The 15,355-nt window shown below is 42.4% G+C and overlaps 1 protein-coding gene across 1 annotated transcript in view; it reads left to right on the top strand.

Annotated features, from left to right (window-relative positions):
* The first annotated feature begins 5,290 nt into the window (after positions 1-5,290).
* Positions 5,291-15,355, top strand: part of LOC143895584 (paired box protein Pax-6) — a 99,421-nt gene continuing 89,356 nt past the window's right edge. The window contains exons 1-2 of the mRNA XM_077402828.1: positions 5,291-5,832; positions 6,204-6,258. The gene's annotated coding sequence lies outside the window, so the exon portion shown is untranslated. The remainder of the gene's footprint in view (positions 5,833-6,203; positions 6,259-15,355) is intronic.

Raw genomic sequence — 15,355 nt, 5'->3', positions numbered from 1 at the left:
ATCGCGTAGCGCACATACGCTCGTCGAATGCATCGTGAAAAATGCGTTCCGCCGACGAAAAGTTACATAAACCATAATGAAAGATTAAATTGATATATTTGACAAATTCTTAAAGTTAAGAGGTAAAAAGTATTTTAGTATTATTACGAGTATTTTAGTACCAAGTGACATAAATATTATATCTGTCATCGTATAACGGGACTTCTTTCTTCTTTTTCTGATCGTGTGATGAATATTTATTTGCAACATTGTTCTAAAAATTCAAAACTAATGTAAAACTAGACGTGTACACATATGCCAGTGTCCGTAAAGAAATTAATGGCTGATAATGTCGTTGAATCATTAAATAATTGTAACAATGCAGCGATTTTGTAGCAAACAAAATTAATGATTCCTGTTTTAATATTTGCTACTGCATAAAGACAACATTTTTATATTAAAACAAAGTTGCAAATTATTTATGTAATCGGATTACATTTTTTTTATTTTTGAAGTAAAAAATCTTTGCGAAAGCAAATGGAAATTGTGGTACAATGCGTTTAATACGTTATAACGTATTTATTATTATATTTTCCAGGATTATGTTCCTTTGACTAATGCTTGTTTGTATCAATATATGTTAACATTAATTAAATATAGAAACTAATATTAACAAATATCTAAAAAAGCGGGATGTTGCAAAATAGCGAAAAAATCGTTAATCAGAATATCTTTGGACATCTTTCATATTTATTTAGATAGATATTTAAGAATATCCACCGTATATTTTTGCCGCGTATGGATTTTCATGCTCTGAATAATCGCATGGACGGATATGTAGGGGGAAAACACGTGGGACAAGAAGATCGAACAATCGCGAGAAACAGGTTCCGAAGATTAGATATCCGGTGCCGAAAGCTCTTTGCTCTTGGACTTTTTCTCTTTCGTCTATATAGAACTCGATCTCCGAGTTTCACGGAGCTCATCAGTCGCTACTGCCGCCGTCGCGCCCCTCCGCCACAGATCTCTCCCCTTAGACATCGCGGGTCTCTTATCAGCGACCTGCAGGTTATCATCGACGGTCGAAGGTTATGAATTAAAAGACGAAAAAAAAAAACGTCGGGAGGAGGGATAACAACCGCCATCGTCCCGTCGTCATCTCGGCTTCGAGAGTAGAGCGCGATCGCGACAGAAACAGAGAAGGGGAGAGAAAAAAGAGAGAAAGAGAGAGAGAGAGAGAGAGAGGGAGAGGGACAAAGATAGAGAGGGAGAAAGCCGTCTGTCGTCTTGTATATCTACCCTCGTACGGTGGAAATTTCGCTACGGGGGTGATTTTCTGCGGGGGATGGCCAGCCTCGTCCCTGCTTTAAACCTGATTGGATGCAGAGTTATCTCGCGCTGCGTTACTTCCGGATGATTGGTCGCTGCGGTCGTCATGACTACCTCACCACCACCGCCGCCACCGCCGCCGCCACCGCCGCCTCCACCGCCGCCTCCACCTCCACCGCCACCCACGCGAGCCACCTCCCGCGCGTAACTTCCTTCCCCGTACCCTTCCCTATTTTCCGCACCCTCGCATCCTTCGTCTCGCTCCCTTTCGGCCTCCTCTCTCGCGTTTGCTCCAGGTTCGCTTATATACATTCAAATAACAGGTTGCACCTACGTGCGTGCGTGCGTGCACGTATGATTGTGTGGGTACGCGCATATAACGCAATTCTCCTCTCTGCGTATCTCCGCATTCTCGCCGAATCACGTGCGAAGACCGTCTTCGATAGCTTCATCGGCTACTCTGGAATACACGAGCGGACGCGTGTTTTCGAGGTCTTGAAATCGGTAGCTCGATCTTCGAAAATTTATATTTTCCATGAGATACATATGGCTGATCGCGGTAGTTCTTGTCATTCTGAATATAGCAAACTATCTCTTTTGACGTAAGATTGAGAAATTTGTGAAAACTATGGTTATGTCAAACAAACTATATGCTAATTTTAACTGTTTCGATAACTTAAATTCGTCGGTGTGTCATATTTTAGTAATCACCCAGGCATAAGACGTTAGATATATAAAATGACAATATAATAAAGTCATTCATAAAAGATATATATATATATATTTTTTTTAAGAACATAGTACTTAATTATTTTGGCACAAATTCATATTCTCAGTTTTTTCTTTCACGAGCATATAAAAAGGAAAAACTGCAACAAAATCAAATTACTTGACCTTTTAATATTTCCGTAAATTATGTGTTTTGGATGACTCAAACTGACTTATGTTATTTCTTTCTATCAAACAGCTCATATAAATGCGGGGGAAATTTATCTGACTCTGACGACTGATAAAAAAATTACGAAGAGGACGTCAAGTTCTCTCGTATCTCTTGAAAAAGAGGGGGAGGGAGAGAGAGAGAGAGAGAGAGAGAGAGAGAGAGAGAGAGAGAGAGAAGAGAAACGGGCGCTCATCCGAACTTCTAAAAAATACACGCGTTGTCGATGCGAAACGTGCGCGCGCGAAAAGTAACGCAGCGCGGAAATCGCACTCGGGCCATTGAACGTCAGCGTGGCTTGTAATTCGGCGCGCGGATTAATGGCGCGTACGCCTGCCGGATCGACGTTCTCGTTCCTCGCAGCGTCGTTCAACACGCTAATAACAGCGCGGTATTCACGGCACCCGTTTGCGAATCGCTATGGGTAAGCGCTAACGCTAACGACTGCCGCGTCGAAAACAAAATTGACGACGGGTATGACCGGTGGTCTCGAACGTCCGCACGGCGAAATTCGACGCGCGGAATAACGAGACACTCTTACTCGGACGATAAATCTCGTCCGCGCGGGACGAAATTGACTGTCACAGTCACAAACGGGTCGTCCGTTACACTCTCTTTATCGTTTATTTACTTGAACGGAAGAAATCTTGCGCCGCGTAATTAATTTTATCTTTATTTCCATATTAAGAAGGAAATTAAGGAAAGAGATAGCGTTGATTTGGCTTTTCATTCTCTTGTACGAGCATATATAAATAAAATATACGTTACGTAATTATTGGAGAATATGTTTTAAAGCATATAATGTTATTTAATAGCATATACCTTATATAGCTTATCATAGCTTATATTATTTAACAACACATAACGTCTTGTGTCCTTCTTAAGATGAAACAACTTTTGTGCGAAATTTTTTGGTAGAAGGCGTAGGAAAAAAGACACATTTAGGTGCGGGACATAAAAATAGTCCATCCCGTATATAAAGAATCGAATCATTTTGTTAACATATAACGCAATTATTGAGACTAAATTCAATTCGAGATATACATAGCGAGTCGAATTTAAATGTCTCTTTCAAAATCCTGCGAGAGAGAAGGATTTTAAGGAAATGTAATTTTTTCACAAATCCATTGCCCAAAATTAAAATGAATAGAGGTAACTCACCGATCGATGCGCAGCAGCGGAGTTGTAACGCCGCGTTGATCTGTAACATACACAAATACATCCAGGTTAAAGCAGCGTAATTAATATTTCAAAAAATAATGATTGCACGCGTTAAATTGTTAAATCGTACTTTAATAAATATTTTATTTTAAATATACTAATACGAAAAATGATCGCGATCGCTGTTAATTGCTGTATATTTCCATTAATTTGTTCGCATAATTAATCTGTAGAAACGTTCCGCGTTCGATCGATATAAATCTTTTTTTCGCACGCTCGCAACGTTGGCGCTCGAACTCGGCGGCGCGGCGTTACACTAACGTTAAACTTTAAATAATATTGCAGGCGAATCAACTCGTGCCTGAGAATTTTAGACGAAATCCCCATTACGCCGGAGCAAATGACAAACGAGTAACGTAACGGTACTCACCTCACGGTTGCTCCGCCGTTGCCCGATGCCTCCCAGGTCCCCTCCTCCTCCCCCGACGTCGCATCTCCGTCGGCGCGCTCACTCGCTCGTTGCACTTGACTCGTACACGCGTGAAAATATCGTCGCTTATAATCGCGCGACACTTTCGACACTTTGCGCACGGCACTCCCGGTATTAATCTCGCGACGCGACGCGTACTTAATCACACGGTGACGGAAGAATCGCGGCGGAAGAGCACATACGCGATCCGCTCGACGTCCGTCGATGTGTCCCGCAGCCCCGCAGATAAATGCTAACATGGCGGAGAGAATTTCGTGAAGAATCGCGCGGCCAACTTCACTCGCCATCTAGGAGCAACCGTCGCGAGACGCTATACACTTGCCACTTGCTGCGCGCTTGTCAGGCGATTTTGATTAACTGCAATTAAATCATCGATTTACGAACATACGCATTCGTGTCTACCTCCCATCGATCGCCAAAAATCAAAACATGATTAAACACAAAGTTAAATACGTACGACGTTAACGGAGCGTGCGATCTGTGATCGTTAATTAAACACGTCGCGGCGTTACTCCGATTCCTCCGCTCGGCGCTCGTATTCTTTATCCGTGTTCCGAAAACGACAAATGCCGAAGCCGCGCGCGACGCGCCACGAGACGCGCGAGCGGCGAATCAAGTTGACGGTTGAGAAAATAAGCGAGATCGATTAGGGCCGGTCTACATTCGCAATCGGTCGTACGTATGTCTATGTCGGAACGGAGAGAGAGAGAAAGATGAGAGTGGTCGCGCGTCGGCCGCGTTCCGACGAGTCAGTATTATCGAACGCGATCTTACCTAGCTCGTGTTCGGATAAATTCCGCGAAGCACATGTATCAGCTAATCATTCGACGTATCACAGTTTTCTGTAATGTGTAATCTGGAAACGCCGGCGCCGGCTCGGCGAGAGCGATAAGCGACGGGGTCGCGGGCGTCGCGGCAACACGAGTAATGGGAATAGAACGGGAGTAAAGTAACTAGACACACCGAGACGCGCACCGTGCTAGTCACTCTACCCCCCCTCCATCGTGTTTACGGCAAAGTCGCGGCGCGGCGCCCGCGTCACGCGACCTCGTCTTGGAATTTATTGACTCTCGGATCGTAATCGTAGATCGTTGCGCGGACGCGGAGTAACGTAACGTACGTATCGTCGGACTCCGTTTTCAGATTACGGAAAACTGTTATACATATATTATACCTATGTGTGCGCGATATATGTGGCATCGAATGCGTATATACCGATACCGAGGTACATCGCGTTCGATAATATACTGACTTTAGATAACATTGTTTCGAATTTCGCTTTTCTCAACCGTCAACTTGACTCGCCTCTCGCGTCTCGCGTCGTGGCTTCGGAGTGAATTTATCGTCGTTTTCGGAACACGAATGAAAGATACGAGCGAATCCTAAATCGAGTAACGCCGCGACGCGTTTAATTATATCGTGGCGATCGTGGATCGTGGCCGATAGACACAGCTAGTGTTCGTAAATCGATAATTTAATCGCAGACTAAAATCGCTTGACAAGCAGCACACGCACACAAGCGTAGCGTCACTAGTGTCCTCGCGACCTCGCGACGGTTGCTCCTAGATGGCGAGTGAAGTTGGCCGCGCGATTCTTCACGAAATTCTCTCCGCCATGTTAACGTCTAAGTCTACCCGCGGGGGCTGCGTCACGGACGAGGGACGTCGAGCGGATCGTATATGCTTTTCCGCCGCGATTCTTCCGTCACCGTGTAATTAAGTATACGCGTCGCGTCGCGAGATTAATACCGGGAGTGCCGTGCGCAAAGTGTCGAAAGTGTCGCGCGATCATATAAGCGACGATATTTTCACGCATGAGCGAGTGAGCGCGCCGCGCCGTCCAGAGTCAGAGATGCGACATCGGAGCCATCGGAGGAGGACCGAGGAGAGGAGGAGGGGGCCTGGGAGGCATCGGGCAACGGCGGACCGACCGTGAAGTAATTGTCATTATTCGTTTATTATTTTGCTTATTCGTGCCGAATTCCGCTACTTTTCAAGTTTAATTTCGTCGGGAGTTGAATCTCCGGCATATGCGAGGAAGAAGTATTGCGTCGCGAGCGCGTCGCGTGTCTCTCTTATTCGTATATATACGGTCGTGGTCGTGATATTACTTGCACGATTTTTCGCGAATTAATTGCAGTGCGAACGAGTTAATGCGGAAATTTGCATTTGCATTTTAAAGTCAGATATCCGTTGAAGTAATGTTTTTTTAACAATTTAACAGGCGCGATATATGTATAAAGTATTTATTTCAAGCTTGATTATCTCTTGAACTCTGCTTTAATGTAGAAATATGTCTGTGTTACAGATCGACGCAGATATGATGAGTTACAACTTAGAACTCCGCTGTTGCGCGTCGACCGGTGAGTTATTTTTTGTAATTTTTTTTATTCCCCCTCTATAACTTACACGATTAAAGATTTATAGAAAATAAATCAAATTTGAGATTCTGTAACAAGTACGTATTGCACAGTGGAGAGTATTTATTTTTATTTCCTCCTTTTTGAAAGCAGAGGTCCCTAGGACCAAGGACTCTGTATCTGTTAGTTTGTAACGTTAACTAAGAGGGTTGAGACACGACGACGGGTGCGTTTGCAGCCGACGCGACGGGCATTCGCTCGGACGGCAGAAACTGATGTGGCAAAAACAAATTCCGTGGGAGGGACGGACAAACGTGTCGGGTCGGTGCGACGAGGTCGATAATCGTCGCGAATCGAGCGTGGATAATGACGAGAGAACGATAAATCTCGACGGAACGACGTGACCCACGGACAATGGGTCGCGATGGGGCGTGACTACGTCGCGCGGGGCCCGTTTCTCGTTTCCGTCGTGCCTCGGCGATGCGCGATGGAGATGTCAGGCATTGTGCGATTCGTCGCGGACCGCTGTCTACTTCTGTCCCGCGTTGTATTCGCGAGCCGAACTGCCGGACGTGTTCGTCGCGATTATGCGTGCGTGCCGGGCTGTGTTACCGGCGCCCGGCGCGTGTTACGCGCGGTCGCGATGACTATTTCTTCGTCGATGCCGGCGAGAACTCTCGAGAGCGAGACGAATGTGACGAACGGTGACGAACGGGATCGACGATGACTCGTATATACTTAATTGTATTAGGTATATCGGGAGGGCGATTCGTGATCGAGTCATCGTAAGACGAACAGCTTATACCTACCCTTTTTTTTTATTTTTATTTAGTTAGACGAACAACGATACTTTCCTATAACAACTAGAATAATAATACTATGAACGAAGTTCTTCTATTGTAAATGTACCTTCTCTTAAGATGTTACAAAACTTTAGAAAATTCAAAAAATTAATAAAAATTTCTTTTGCTTTCTACTAATTTAAAATTATAAAAATGGAATATAGATTAATAATTGTAACTGAATCGTTAAAAAATAGAAAATTTATACGTTTCAAGACTTTAAACGTCCTTTTATCCAAACGTTTTGAGTTTTGAAATGTGCGGGCCACGAATAATTCAAATACAATTAAAATATATACTCGGTTAATTAAAAACCCTCGATATGAATTATCTAACGATTCTTGAGAATAACGGGCGAAAGGAATTGCAAACATTTTCTGTCCGCAATCTTTTTTTTAGTCTCGCGGTACTTAAGAATATCCTTGCGCGTGTTTGTTACATGCTCGCATTCGCCACGTAAGAAAATGTCACAGTGTTCGATTTCATTAACGTCTGCCGAGCCACGAGCTCGATCGTTGATCAGTTGTAGTTAGGGATCGTGCGTGTATCTTGTATTACCGTTACGCTTATTTGCCTCGACACCTTCTTGCTTCGGCACGATTCTGTCGTTTCCATGAAAAGTTTACTCTCGTAAGACGACTTATATATCGCGCACATGCGCATTGCACCCTGGACGCGAATAAAGTTTACCGTTTAATTTTCATACTTGTTAATTTTCGTATTTAAATCTGTAAAAATCAAGTATTTGATGTAAAAAATATAATTAAAGTGGAGGACTATTTGAGTATAGAATCTATTTATGGAACAAAAAATATCACAGATGTACGAGATAACAGATTTATTGTCTCCTTGAGACAAAATATAAAAAGTTGTCTCAGAACTATAATAATGTCGAGTAAATTAAAGCAATAGGAATTCAATGAAAATTAAAATTAAGCTGATAAATTACTCTCTTGTTATATAGCTATTAAATACCGTAAGTGTCATAATTGGTAGTCATTATTTCGCAAAATTACTTTTCCTGTCAATCTAAACTCACTCCTGTTATAACACTGTTTGACTTTCGAAATAAATCTTTCGATAACGTTCATGATTATCGTGCGAAACAAGAAAATCTAAGAGTACGCGAACGAGGCGACGCTCTATAAAGAATGAGAAATTTGTCGTCGGCGTCGGGAGGGTGAACCACCCAGAAGCGTAATATTACCCCGAGAACTCAGGGGAAGCCTCCGCTGCTCACGGACGAGACGGACGATGGACGGATCTCGACGGAGCGAGCCATAGGCATCCCGAGGCACAAAAAGTTCGTTGTAGAGTATTGGATGACCCGACGTCGACCGGTAATGCACCAGACCGATATCGAGATATTTTATACGAAGCTGCGATATTTTCCAAACGGGCGACAGACGACGAGCGATGAGAAATGGACCACCGTGAAGCACCGCGCGAGAATCCGAACGCGCACCTATATGCACTGTGAAAGTTTATCATTATTAAGACCAGAATTACACGAACGAAGAAGTGCGTGGCACGAAAACATTTATAATATTTTTGAAGGAAAGAGGATATAATTAGACAGAGATAGATGGGAAACTTATTTAAATCCTGAAATATTTAAGAATCATGAACAAAAGGATAAAACGAAAGTTAAAAGAAAGTAAATATCGATCGATATAATTAATATAATTTTATAACAGTACTTTATAATACGCGAGTTTAGACACACGGCTTTGTAATAATTTTAATGCTACAACTTTGTGAGCTCCGCTCACGGTACATTTTATTTATTTTACCACTGAAGATGATCTCAAGATCGAAACGTTTGGCTTATAATATAGATTATATTATCTCTATAAGAATAAGTACTTGTATCTGATATATGACGACAGTTGGTTTTTATGTACAAGTATAGATTACACATATATGTTTTCACGACATATAGTATTTAGGCTCCATGGTCCGATAACTTTGTATTTTCCCTCGTATTTTCCCTTTTAAATTTAATTCGGAACGAGCCTGTTTCATAGTTTAATTTTAATCATTTTGAATTAATAATTTATTAATAGAATAGTTTTCACTATTGAGAGAGAGTCATTGGTATTAGATCGAATTGATAGATAGAAAATTTAAGAGAAATAATCATAAGATAACGATAAAGTTGATATTCTTAAAATAATATAAAAAATAAAAATTGTGATAATATAAATTTCGAGAAATATCGCTACAAGATTCTGTAGAGAGAAGAAAAGACAAGCTTGGCACATTCCGATACATGCGAGTTAAGTACTCGCTGCTTAGACGAAAGCGAATTAATGTACTTAAAATTCTTCAACGCAACGTTTTATTCTTGTATAGCAGCACGTCTTATGGCGTATTTAACTCGCTGCGCGCATGAACGCGAATCAAACGTGGCGCGTGTAAAAGAGCCGATGTAAATCCCGAAATACTCTTGCGCGTCTTTCGTCGTGCGTGAATGGTCGGGGCTAATTATATCGCGCGAAGGCTCGAGCACTTAGCACTGTCTCTAATTACATTTCTCGTTTCTTCACTTTGAAATTGAATTGCTACACATCGGGAGAGAGCGGCCGCCTCTTCTTTTTCTTCTTTGTCGCGTTAAGGACGCGGAGGGGACGACATGGTGGTTCGTTTGAGGGCCTTTATTTCGAGTTACGTTTTGCCACCACTCTAACGGTACGCACACCCTCGCGCCGGTTATCCCCTGACGGGCGCAACGATGCCGAGAACGCGACGTATTTACGCGTGCTTATACGTCACAGACCTGAGACTCGAGACGAGACTTTGACGCGTCGCATCTGCGGTTACCCAAGAACACCCCGCGGTGAGATATCGTGAAAATATGCGGAGGACTTTGCGCTAGGTATATACTCTTAATCCCTTCGCACGCTGCGAAGGGTGCGGAGAGACACGTTCGGTAACGCGATTTCGAGTGGAGCCCGGGATTTTAAATCCGGAACTTACCCATTCAAAGACACCCCCTCAAGCTTCTGCGACTCCCCCTCTCTCTCTTTCTTTCTGTCCCTCCCGATCCGCGTGTTTCACGGGGTGGTTCTCGAGCCGAGAACGTTTCAGATGCATTTGAAGCGACGAGCATTGAGGCTGCTATTCTCATTTACTGTGTGCTCATCATTACTCAAGCTTCTAGACATATTTCGATGGTCTACAAATACGTAATTTTATTACGAACGGAAGGCATGAAAGGAACGTTATGTTGTAATTTTGAAATAGAAATAGCACGGTTGTTCAATATCGCGGAGCATGTTTTTTCGCTTATAAATCATTATGAAGCGTTTATTACATATACATGTATAATACATTGTATATTCACATAATGACTATGTATATGTATTTATATAATATGCACACACACACACACACATATTTAATCTCTATTATATAATCCTCAAGCTCGAGGATCATCTGTGTGCATGGAGTAGCTAAAAAAAAACGAACTATCGTACCTATCTGTAATAAGGGACGGATTTTAATACCCTTCAAAGAGGGGTACTCGATTTTAATCCTCCCTTATCCCACGCGTTTTCCACGCTCTTTCTCTTTTCCTCCCTTCGTTCGATTCCCGGACTACGATTCGTCGATCCTTTTCGCTCTTTCATATCGCGACTCGGGCTTTTTGTCACTGACGACACGAATCCCACAACGGTGACCGAAAGTCTTCATTGTGATTTCTCGCGCGACACATCCGCCCCCACGCTCGCGCGATCCCTCTTCAGCTTTATGTGGGAAAACCCTCGACGTCGTTTCTTGAATCTCTCGGGAAGCGGTCGAATGGCGTTCTTCTCGCTTTCGGTCCACGCGAGAGACAGGTGGCGGATACTTTGGCTTTTTGGCTACTCGCGTCGTTTCGTCACAATGGACCGCTTCTCTCCTGCGTGCCATCGCGAGTCTCTCGCATACAATCGCATGGAACGGATAATGAGGCGCGATCTTGATCGCGTTAAAAGCGTTACAGAATTTGAAAAATGAAAACTCGTCATTTATTAAAATTAGTTTGTCAGCACATCTTTAAAATTAATGGTATATGAAGGTAATACCAAGATTTAATGGACTGTAAAACGTAGTATAGTCTATATTTCTCACATTGTAATAAATAGGATTTGCCAATTCTTAACAAAAAAGATGATTAAGTTTTTTATTGTATTAAAAAAAAACACAATATAATTCCCGTTTTACAATGACAAAAATGCCTCTATACCTGACTCTTTTATATTTAAATTATTTAATAAAAGTGTTATACATATAGAGTCGTCGTGGAGATCGTATTATGATAAACAAATATATTGTTGAGTGCGAATTGCCAGGTGCTGGACCGAACAAACACAATGACGTTTAAAATTGAAACCGCGCATGCATTGCATTAATCCTCTCCTTCATCATTCTCGCATAACTGTCAGAATTTTTGATGGAGCTAAAGTAAAAAGATCCCGTCAAAAGAAATAAAAGATTAGCTTCTTAAATCCAGCAAAGAGCGCCGAGTGCGACGCGATGAAATTTCCGTTGACTTGCCGAAGAGTGGTGCGTGAAATGAGAGAGAAGCGCGGGCCGCGGGCCGCGCGACTACACGAGCTAATAGTATAGCCGGCATCGATATACACGGATACGTGGATGATCGATACGTGGCCCGGGAAAACGCGCGTTCCAGCTTCCAACGTCCGGGGCCTTCGCATACCGGCCGTAGGGCAGCATCACGCAGAATGCTCCGTGGCATCTGGTCGAGAGTGCGAGCCGGGCATTGTGATTCGTGCATAGTTCGCATTTCGTCAGTACATTTTCGGACCTCCGCTCTCTGACCAGGAACATGATTAGTGTGCGCACACTTGACCTGGCCGACCCATTGTGCCGAAGAGGGAAGGGGAATCGAGAAACACTATTATACCGATACTACCGCACACACGGAGGCCTCCCATTATTCGATGCTGCCGAAATACGCGCGGGGGGTGCCGTCCTGTTCTCCGGCTTTATTACAATCTTTCTCGACAGTCCTTGTACAAACGTACACGTGTCTTTGACTATGCAAAATTGTCGGAAACGATCATATGGGATTTACGAGAATATTTTAGGGGAAAGATTGTTATATGTGCGTATTATTCATGGTCTTCATGGGGCTGAGAGTGTTCGGTATAAGGCAATTCGTAAAATCAAAAAACGTTTGAGATTTTGTTTGGATGTAAAATCATCCGGTTAATATTATTTCCTTAGAAGGGGAAATGACAATTTGTAAGAAAATTCAATTTCTTTTCTAATATGATATACAACCTAATATATAACCTGACCGTTTAAAAGAAAATTTTGATACCTCAGAAATCAAAACTGGAGTATTTTAGACAGAAATTACTACTATTTCCGCGTAAGAACGTAATTCGGCTGTGATATAAGCGTCGTTTAAAAGAGGAGAGTCATCGCGTGAATTCCAGAGACAAACGAGCCGTGGCCGAGGACGTTATCGGGGTAATTTTCGCAGGGCTCGCAGTAAACTACCGAAATGATGGATCGAGCCGCAGCAGGAGCGGAACGAAACGCGACGGCCATGCCGCGCCGTTCGGGAGGAGAGATCGGTAATGCGTGTGAAATTTTTGAAAGCCACACGGTAAGCGCGATCTCTCGCTCGGCCGTTCGTCGACATGGGGGTGTTCGGGTTAGGTGCACACGTTGCTCCGACAATTTATGGCGTTCTGCGTATCTCTTCGTCACGCGCGCGTTACGCGCCCTCCTGCGCACCTATGACCTCTTCCTCTTTCCTCCCCCCCCTCTCTCTCTCTCTCTCTCTCTCTTTCTATCTTCATCTCGCCCTCTCGGTGGTGCGTTTACCACCCTCCTTCGCGCGCTTCGCCCTCTCTCCATCGCTCTCTCGTCGCTCCCTCTCGGTCCGGCTGCCGAAATCGCGTCAGCATTTAGCGTGCAGTATATTAGGCGAAATACAGGCGGATATCCTCTCACGGGCCATTACTGTTACCTTTGATCATCGCATGACCGGAGAGTGGTTAACGCTGCGTCATCAGAGTATGAATTTCTCTCTATCTGCCCGGTATAATTTACAATCCGTGCACCGGCGGCCCTCTCGTCGACCAAGTCCATACTTGCTCGGAACCCCCTAGACAACAACCACCCCTCTTTCCCTCTCGTCCTCTTTCCCGCTTTCTTATCATTCCCATAATCGCTTTTGAACACACACACACACACACATCATACACACACACAAAGCAGCACCGCTTAGCTCTTCATATATTTCTTCATTTCCATATGCTCTCTTAAAAGGTATATCTTTATCGATTTATGTATTAAAACATATTAAGCTTAAATATTGAGCTTTGGAAGAAAAGTGATAATAAATTGAATCTTAACAGTTGATGAAATGCGAAAGATATTTTATTTATTAATAATTACAAGTTTCTAAAAGAAACAAACGTTACATTTACATTTAAATTTTAAACCATAAGCGTCAAGGTAGATAACTTAAATCTATAGATAGAATTTCTTTTAATTCATTAGATACTTTTTCAGAACAGTTAATAAAATTTCCAAAAACAAGACTATAAATTTTTGTACCACATAACGCTATTGGTATACATAAGATGTAAGTATAGACGCGTAAATTGTTGGTGCGGGTAAGTTACACTATGTATCTCTTCGAACGGCGACTTTCTCGAGGCGTATGAGTATGGGCAAAAAGCAAATTTAAAAGTAAAGTTACGCGCGATTGTTCGGGCGGTTTCGGTGACCAGCCGAAAGCAGCCTGTTGCATGCCCGGCATCGGGTCTGCTGACGTCACTTCCACCACCGTGTACACACCCGAACGTCGAGTGGCGGGCGTCTCGGTGGGGAGATTCCGAACGAGCCAGGGGCGTTGATAGGGGGATACGAGGGACGAGAGGGCAGCGCGGAACGTAACGCTCTCGGAGGGCGTGCTTGACAAAGGCGTGGTTACCGTGTCCCCACCCAACAATAAACAAGCGACTCTGACGTTAATTTGTTTGTTTTGCCCTTCTCTACCTGGCTCTTTCTCTCGGCGCTTCGCCACTCTCCCTCCCTCGTTCTTCTCCTTCTCTCTCCGTTGAGTCTTTCGCGTCTTCTTGTTTTTCTCTTCAACTCGTTCGGTTATACCTGCTTGTCCGGGAATGTGAAAATATTTCAGCAAACTAGATTATACGTTTAAAGGAATGTTGGAGAACCACATGGAAAGTGGAATCAAATAGTTATAGAATTTTTCAAATTACATTACTATGTATACATTGTATATGTATATACTTTTAAATATACATATATATTATTTTAATTTATATATCTATATATTTATATATATATATTTATATTATTATTATTTAAATATAAAATATGCAAGATGTTAAATAACTTTTCTTAAAATTTTATTACTCATATATGATTATTCGCATTTTTAGATAATGATAACATTAATAAGATATTTGTTTCAATTGTAAATAAATTTTATAATATGACAAAATGATAAATGACCCTGATTTGTGGAGACGAAAATAATAACGTTACATGCAATTAGAACCAAGAAATAGTAAAAATCAATTTCATTTTAGTTAGCGCTAAAGTGCATTTTATATTTTTTAAAGTGTATAAAGTGATTTATAATTCAGTAAAGTAATTCTCTCGCCCAGATGTTCCTTATCATAATTTTGACCACGACTTACTCCCGTAAAACCGAGCATAAGCTAGCAATGAAATAAGTGATATTGATATAATAACAATTGCGCAAAGCTACAATCAATTCTTCATTTTTTTTCGAAGGTAGACCCAAACTTCGCAAATAGCGTTATCGCGCCGACGCGACGTGTTCGAGGACAGACGCGCGAGAATCGGTAAATAATAACTTTTTTCTGCTCTTTATGCTTTTTGTTGGCTCCGCCACCAAGAGCCACGCTATTCTCGGGTTTGTTCAAGTGGCGATGGAGAATCATCGGATAGACGAGCACGGAGTCGATAACATGCAGGCTCGTTAAACGTATACTGGATGAAAATAGTTGCATATCTGTCTTATGTTTGCTATAGGGAGAACGCGGTATATCGATACGCGAAGAGATCAGAAAGTTCAAATTGATATTTAAAATAAACCTATTAGAGAGTCGGAAAGAGAGACAAACAATAAAATATTATACAAAACAAATTCGGCACAATATATCTCAGAGTCACTTCACTGATATTTGTTAAATATTATATCTTTAATTGCTAATTTAATATTTATTACTTAATTATTC

Source organism: Temnothorax americanus, unplaced genomic scaffold (assembly GCF_048541705.1).
Source record: "Temnothorax americanus isolate GAGA-0224 unplaced genomic scaffold, ASM4854170v1 Scaffold16, whole genome shotgun sequence".
NCBI classification, from domain to species: Eukaryota; Metazoa; Arthropoda; class Insecta; order Hymenoptera; family Formicidae; genus Temnothorax; species Temnothorax americanus.
Note: the sequence above shows the minus strand (reverse complement) of the source record. Positions and strands in the feature narration are given on the sequence as shown.